Source organism: Tursiops truncatus, chromosome X, assembly GCF_011762595.2.
Source record: "Tursiops truncatus isolate mTurTru1 chromosome X, mTurTru1.mat.Y, whole genome shotgun sequence".
Lineage (NCBI taxonomy): Eukaryota > Metazoa > Chordata > Mammalia > Artiodactyla > Delphinidae > Tursiops > Tursiops truncatus.
The window spans coordinates 99,726,095-99,734,809 of NC_047055.1; positions in this window are offsets into that span (position 1 = coordinate 99,726,095).

An 8,715-nucleotide genomic window follows, 5' to 3' on the forward strand; every position below is an offset into this window, starting at 1 on the left:
CACAGGTTCAGTGGCCACGGCTCATGGGCCCAGCCGCTCTGCGGCGTGTGGGATCCTCCCGGACCAGGGCAGGAACCCGTGTCCCCTGCATCGGCAGGCGGACTCTCAACCACTGCGCCGCCAGGGAAGCCCTGATTGCTACGTAATTTTAATGTAATAATTCAAAAGAAATCAAATGTGATTATTGTGTTTAAACATTATTTTCTACTCTCAAAGAAAAAGAAAAAAGTAAGAGCACCAGCAACAGCTATCATCTGTATGGAAAGCCCAGTTTCTTTGTTGGGCGTTGTTGAAGTATGGATACATTTGTTGAGAATTTTAAGGGAATTCTGTAGAGGAATTTAAGAATCTCTACCCACTGTTTAGCTCTAGGAATTTCTCCTTATCTTTGATCTGAATTTAAACTACAGGTTTCTAGGTGAATTTCATTTTTTAATTTGTCCTGCTTTACATAGTATGAGTTCTTTCAGTATCAAGGTCCAAGTACACTTTCAATTCTGGGACATTTTCATTCATGATTTCTTCAAATATTTTTAACCCAACATTGTCCCACCCTCTCATTCAGAAATCAACAGAGAAATGTTGGGACTTCTGACTCTATGTATGTCTCCAACATTTTCTTTCACAATTTTCCTTTTCTTATATATGTTTTTAAATCTGTTGTAGATAATTGCTACACCTGACCTTTTAGCCTACTCATCTGTTCTTCAGTTGTGGTCATCCTTCATCTTGTGTTCATTTAGCTAAAAGCCTATGCTAAGATTTTTACTTTATTTCAACATTATTTCTTTTAAAAATGACAATTTGGTTTTTCTTCTATTTATTATTTCATGGCTCTTTTTGTTTTATAATTTCTAACTAACATAATGGACATGATGACTTTTTTTTTTTTGAGAGTACTAAAGGCATTTATTTTTAGGCCTGTACAGATTACTCTAATGTTCCTAGTGCTACAGTATAAGTGTCATCTTCTGATAGGGGGTTTCTCCCCATGGCATTGGCCTTATTTAGATAATTGGTGTTTCAGACTTAGGCCCTCACTTTCCAGTGAGAATTTTTTCTTGGGCCTCCTCGTGTGCATCCTGGATTGTGATTACCTCCAAGCCATGTTATTAGCCTGAGCTCCAGCATTATGGTACTCACGTTGGCCCTTTTTCTCAGGGGGACATCAATCACTGCTTATATAACTGCTTTGTTTTCTTCGTTGCTTTTGTTGTTTTATTGTGTTTATAGAATTGCCTTTCTATTTCTATTTCTTGTTTTGAGTATAACTATATGTGTAAGAGAGTGCAAAATATACATTTTATTGTATACATGATGGTAATGCAAGCAGGGATAATTCAGTGTCTACAAGCTTGAAATATGAACCATGTTATCTTTGATATAACGATGTTGTTTTAATCTCAGATTTTAGTCTAGAATAGTCATGACAGCATGTTCCAAGGCTTGTGTAATTTCTATGTTTATTATTCATAACAGAACTCATGTCATTTTTTCTTCTAAGTTTCCTTGTGACTGCTTCTCTCTAAAAATGGAAAGCCTTCTTGAATCCTCTAATTTGTATTAATTTTTTCTTAGTATAGTTTATTCTGAGAAACAAGAGACCTGGATTCTAGTCATGGTTTTGACACCATGAAATTGTGGTACATTAAGTGATTATTAATTTCCCCACCCTTAAAACAGGGAAAGTATTAACTCTCTCAACAATTTCTGAAGTGAGATAATTTTGATTTCTAATGCCAGGTTGCTGTAAGTTAGTTCAGATCCTAGAAAAAATACATTTAGACGCCACAGAGTTGGATAGGCTAAAAATCATTAGTATTTTTAAGGGCCCTTTTAACAACAGCTGGGGCCTAGTAATTTTACTGACTTCTTTGCTTTTTAAGTTGTGTTCTGAAATTGCCAATCAAATAATCAATGAGTCTAAAAATAATGACCTATATTGAAAATAGCAATGAAAAGAATGAGAGCTTGTAGCATCTAAACATAAGTAAACATGAGTTTTAATTATAAATCTACCCCTAACTCCGTGGTACTTTGGGTGAGTTAATTAATAGCTCCATGCCTTACTACCTCTTCAACTTTCAGTGAGATTAGATTGTACTACAGATTTTAAATCCATAAGGAATTTGATGAATTTCAAATTTCCCTGCACCACCAGGGAAGCCCGATTCATTGCAATCTATTCACTGCTCCACATGCACTAACAATTTGAGAAGTTCTTCCCATAACTCGTAAATATGTTGTGATAACAAATAATGTGTTGGGTAATATATCCAGAGACCACCTTGCCCAGAAGTGCCTAGGAAATAATGCCTCTCACCATTCTCCATTCACAGCCAGCCAGGGCAGCTCTTAACAAATGACTAACTAGTATGGAGGTGTTAATATCACAGCTCCAGCATCCTATAGTTGGAATAATGTGAGGCATATATTTTCTAATGTTTTCAAGGGTTTTCCTGCAGTAATAATCTCTAGCTGTCCATTGTGGTAGCTGGCATAAGAACACACCATTAGCTGATTTTCCCTTCCCTGTGTTACATCACTACACTCCTAATGGTATTCCCTGTCCCTCCAAATAAACTATTTGTACTTAAATCTTTGACTTTGTAGAAACTGAAACTAAGATGATATTCCCTGTCCCTCCAAATAAACTATTTGTACTTAAATATTTGGCTTTGTGGAAAGTGAAACTAAGCAATCACCATGCATCAGATAGCCTTGTGTTATAAAATGTGTCCAATTAGCCTCCATATAAATATTATTTGATTAAAGTAGTAAACCAGATATGCACATATGAAGTAATCATGCATTTTTCCTTATGTATCATGGTCAGTTAAATCTGAACGTAAAAATAAAACATATTACAAGAAACTTTGTTATATGGCATACAATAGAATACTCAAAGTGTGTTTTACAGCATAATCTAGTAAAATGTTTAGGCAATAAAGGATTCTGTGATCATATTATTTTGAGAAATACTACAAAGTAAAGAGAAATTCTGCAGTAAAAATAAAATAAAACAAAATCTGCTAGTCTTCATTACAAGGGAAACTCTTTATAGCATAATTCCTATTGATATCCAGTTAAATCAGTGTTTTGTTGAACATAATCCTCACCAATAGCAATAAGAAAATATGGTATGTTTATCTGTGGGAAGCTAACTAACCTATACAATTATGAAAGCTGTAATCTTAATTTAATTAGACCCATAATCTTACCAATCACACAAAACTGCTGACACATTAGTAATTAATTATTAAATCTGTTGGCTGCGTTTGAAGGTGGCATTGCTTAAAATAATCCTTTTTCAATTTGATTTTTTACTCAGCTAAAATCCTAGACTCCCAAAATGTGTAATCTCTTAATATTTTGCTCTAGTTCCTTATATATTATCACATTGGTAATGTAATGTTGAGGTGACAAAATTAATGCCTATGAAGATGCCATCAAAGCCCATAAATAATTTTATTGTTAGTTCAACAGAGAGCCCCCCTTAGATGAGTTTAGTAAATCACTTTGTTAGATGACTATAGCTGTTTATTTTCTTCAAAGATTGAAAAATAGTCTTTACAAACTTATTAATTAATTGATACAATGTAATTCTCAAATAATAGCATTCTTGAAATTTTTATGTGTGTGAAAGTAATAGACATTTAATTATCTTTTCGTTTGTTTGTACTGAGTATATAGATATCATTGCATTCACTGTACCTTTGAGTCCGGGTGTATAGTTGGTCTGTAGTTTTATAGACTAGCTTAAATTGCAGGGATTTAGAGAGTTATTAAAATATGTAATTCTCAATTAAAGTGTCAATTGTCGTTCAAGATGCGCATAACACCTAGGTTTGTTTTTCTTGATGAGAATGATTTATACTCTCCAGTCATTTCTTCATACTTCTGTCAGAGCTGTCTTCAAAATGCAGTCCTAATTATGTTACCTCCTCACTAAAAAATCTGTTATTTTGATGTCATTAAGCTATTCTCCAAATATGTCTGCAAATTCCCACGCATTTTCAAGAAGACCCAGTTCAAATGTGTCTTCATTAATGAGGCGGGTCTTGAAACCCACCCACTTGTATTAACCTCGCCTTTCTCTGGGACCTTATACAAATCAGCTTCTGTGGGCATATGGCTTCACCTCTCTGTTTTTTAATATATTGAAATAATAACAACATCACTGTGTTGTTATCTGCAGTGAATAAGTTGAGGTGTTTAAAGTACCAAGCATAGGATTTGGCAGATAGTAAAGCTCAATAAATTGTAGCTATTAATATGTCTTATTATTATAGCACACAATCTGCTTTTTGTTGCAGTTATTTGGGAACAAACATGTCTCCTTCTATCAGCATATAAACATTTTGATGGCAGATTTTATGCCTACATTGATCTTAATATCCCCCAAGGTGTTGAGCACTTGTCTGGTATACATCAGCTATTTGTTTTACTTTTAATCCATAGTAATTTAATGCAAAAATAAACATACGAAATGATCTAACCTTACACCTAAAGGAACTAGAAAAAGAAGAACAAACAAAACCCAGAGTTAGTAGAAGAGAAATCATAAGGATCAGAGCAGAAATAAATGAAATAGAGACTAAGAAAACAATAGAAAAGGTCAATGAAACGAAGAGCTTGTTCTTTAAAAAGATAAACAAAACTGATAAACCTTTAGCCTGACATATCAAGAAAAAAATAAAGAGAGGGCCCAAGTCAATAAAATCAGAAATGAAAAAGGAGAAATTACAAACTACATACAAAGGATCATAAGAGATTATTATGAATAATTATATGCCAACAAAATGACAACCTAGAAGAAATGTACCAATTCCTAGAAATGTACAATCTCCCAATATTGAACAAAGAAGAAATACAGATTATAAACAGACCAATTACAAATAATCAAATTGAATGAGTTAAAAAGAAAAAAAAAAAACTCCCAACAAACAAAAGTCCGGGACCAGATGGCTTCACAGGTGAATTCTACCAAACATTTACAGTAGCATTAACACCAATGCTTCTCAAATTATTCCAAGAAATTATAGAGGGAGGGACACTTCTGAACTCATTCTACAGGGTCAGCATCACCCTGATACCAAAACAAGGCAAAGATATGACAAAAAAGAAAATTATAGGCCAGCATTACTGACGAACATAGATGCAAAAATCCTCAACAAAATATTAGCAAACTGAATTAAACAATACATTAAAAGGATCATACACCACGATCAAGTGAGATTTATCCCAGGGATACAAGGATAGTTCAATATTCACAAATCAAGCAATGTGATACACCACATTAACAAATTGAAGAATGAACACCATATGATCGTTTCAGTAGGGGCACAGCAATCTTTTGACAGAACTCAGCATCCATTTATGATAAACTGTTCAGAAAGTGGGCATAGAGGGAACATACCTCAACATAATAAAGATCATATGTAACAAGTCCGTAGATAACATCATATTCAGTGGTGAAAAACTGAAAGCATTTCCTCTAAGATCAGGAACAAAACAAGGATGCCCACTCTCACCACTTTTATTCAAAATAGTATTGCAAGTCCTAGCCACAGAAATTAGACAAGAAAAAGAAATAAAAGGAATCCAAATTGTAAATGAAGGATAAAACTGTCACTGTTTGCAAATGACATGATACTCTACATAGAAAATCCTAAAGACACCACCAAAAAACTACTAGAGCTCATCAATGAATTTGGTAAAGTTGCAGGACACAAAATTAATATACAGAAATATGTCGCATTTCTATACACTAACAATGAACTATCAGAAAGAGAAATTAAGAAAACAATCCCATTTACAACTGCATCAAAAAGAATAGAAAACTAGGAATAAACCTACCTAAGGTGGTAAAAGAGCTAGAGCTGTACTTGGAAAACTAGAAGACACTGGTCAAAGAAGTTGAAGAGGACACCAACAGATGGAAAGATAAACTGTGTTCATGGATTGGAAAAATTAATATTGTTAAAATGACCATACGACCCAAAGTAATCTACTGATTCAATGCAATCTCTATCAAAGCACCAAGGGTATTTTTCATAGAACTAGAACAAAAGATTGGGATTGACATAAAGACAGTAATATATATAAAATAGGTAACTAATAAGAACCTACTTATAAGTAGGGAACTCTACTCAATACTCTGCAATGACCTATATGGGAAAAGAATCTTAAAAAGAGTGGATATATGTATATGTATAACTGATCCATTTTGCTGTACAGCAGACACTAACACAACACTGTAAATCAACTATACACCAATAAAAACTAATTTAAAAACTAAATAAACTCTATGTAGTAGACAAGGCAACTCAGAATAAATAAAAAAGTTTGGAGTGTTGTATGAAAAAAAATAAACTTAGGTCAAAAAAAATTTCTGTGGAAACACAAAAGACCCCAAATAGCCAAAGCAATCTTGAGAAAGAAGAATGGAGCTGGAGGAATCTGCCTCCCTGATTTCAGACAATACTACAAAGCTACAATGATCAAAACAGTATGGTATTGGCACAAAAACAGACACATAGATCAATGGAACAGAATACAGCCAAGAAATAAACATTTTCCCAAAGAAGACATAGAGGTGGCCAACAGACACACGAAAAGATGCTCAACACCATTAATCAGAAAAATGCAAATTAAAACCACAATGAGTTGTCATCTTACACCTGTCAGAATGGGTATCATCAAAAAGAACACAATAACAAATGTTGGCAAAGATGTGGAGAAAAGTCATACACTGTTGGTGGAAATGTAAAGTGGTACAGCCCCTGTGGAAAACAGTATGGAGGTTTCTCAAAAATCTAAAAATAGAACTACCATATGATCCAGCAATTCCAATCCTGGCTATATATCTGAAAAAAAAAAAAAAAAAGAATGAAAACACTAATTTGAGATGATATATGAACCCCCAACATTCATAGCAGCATTATTTACAATTGCCAAGATATGGAAGCAACCTAAGTGTCCATCAACAGAAGAATGGATAAAGAAGACGTGGCACACACACACACAATGGAATACTACTCAGCCATAAAAAAGAATGAAATTTTGCCATTTGCAACAACATGGATGGACTTGGAGGGTATTGTGCTAAATGAAATGTCAGACAGAGACAAATAGTGTATGTATCACTTATATGTGGAGTCTGAAAAATACAGCAAACTAGTGAATGAAGCAAAAAAGAAGCAGACTCACAGATATAGGCAACATACTAGTGGTTACCACTGGGGAGAGGGAAGGGGGCAGGAAAAGATACAAGTAGGGGATTAAGAGGCAAAAAGCTATGTATAAAATAAATAAGCTACAGAGATATATTGTACAACACAGGGAATGTAGCCAATGTTTTATAATAACTCTAAATGGAGTATAACCTTTAAACATTGTGAATCACTATATTGTACACCTGAAACATATGGTATTGTGCATCAACCATACCTCAATAAAAACTAACCACCTAAATAAATAAATAATAAACATAGGAATTCATACATAGTATCTGTATCTTGCAATTAGCAGAACCAGTACATTTTTCAATTCACAAATTTGCTGAGCTTGTACCATGTGCTTATCACATCATAGGTTTTATAAGCAATATTGGAGTAGGATTAGCTGTGGCAAAGTAATATCTTGAACTATTTACTGATGTGTCTGTGTCTGTGTTCATCTCCCTACATTAGCTTTGTCTTCCCATTGGTGGTCACTGCTTAAACCAGATTTTAACTGCTACTGCCCAATGGAATGGAGGTCACAACAGTAATTTTAACTAGAAACCCCTTGGTTGGGGAAGAGGGGAAGAATCGGAAAAGCAGTACACACAGTGGAGGCTGGAGTGAGTTTCTGAAAAGGGATCCTCCAGTATGCCTCACTCCAGGCACATGCAAATTTTGGTGTTTGTGGAAGAGGAATAGAGCTCCAAAACAAGTTAAAAATTTTTGAGTAGATGTAATCTGTTTTTCTCTTTTCATATGACCCAGAGATCTTCAAGATTCCAGCATTTTTTACACTTCAGCATGTTGCCAGAGCAGGTAAAGTAGGCAAGGATATGAGATTTGACTAGGCAGATCAATCTGGTGTGACACAGTTCATGGAGCTTTTTGTGTCTTTAGAATGATAAGAGAAAGAATCCAGATTTTTCTCTGCTCCCAGGAAAGGCACAAAAGTAAGCCAGGAAAATAGAGATTGCAAACAAGCAGGAGAGCTAGCTGACAGATCCTTAGGGTCTCATTGTTGAAATAAAGGTATGGTGTAGCAGAAAGTAGCACAAATCTAAGAATTCAGGAAAAAACTTAACTATCTTAGTAAATGTCAGGGCAGAAAATGATTACAGCTGAGAGCAAGACAGAACAATATATATTCCATAGGATACATGAGAGGGATGTGAGGGAACCTAGAACCAGGTCACCCCTCCCCTAACATATTCATAAATCTACATGAGTATCCATTACATACCCATAATTAAATACCACCTCAGGGAAAAGGAGATGGAAAGTAAATCCTTTCCTAATGTAGAAAATCCTGAATTGAATGAAAAACAAAATACTGGATTAACTATTTTACAGAAATGACTAGGTTAAGTTGTGTCCTACTGAGTTAAAGAGGTACTCAATAGAGAGATCACTATCAGTTATGGAAACAAAAAGAAAATTTGTCCACCTGAGTAGTGTGCTGTGAAATTTGTATCTGGGATATATTCACTAT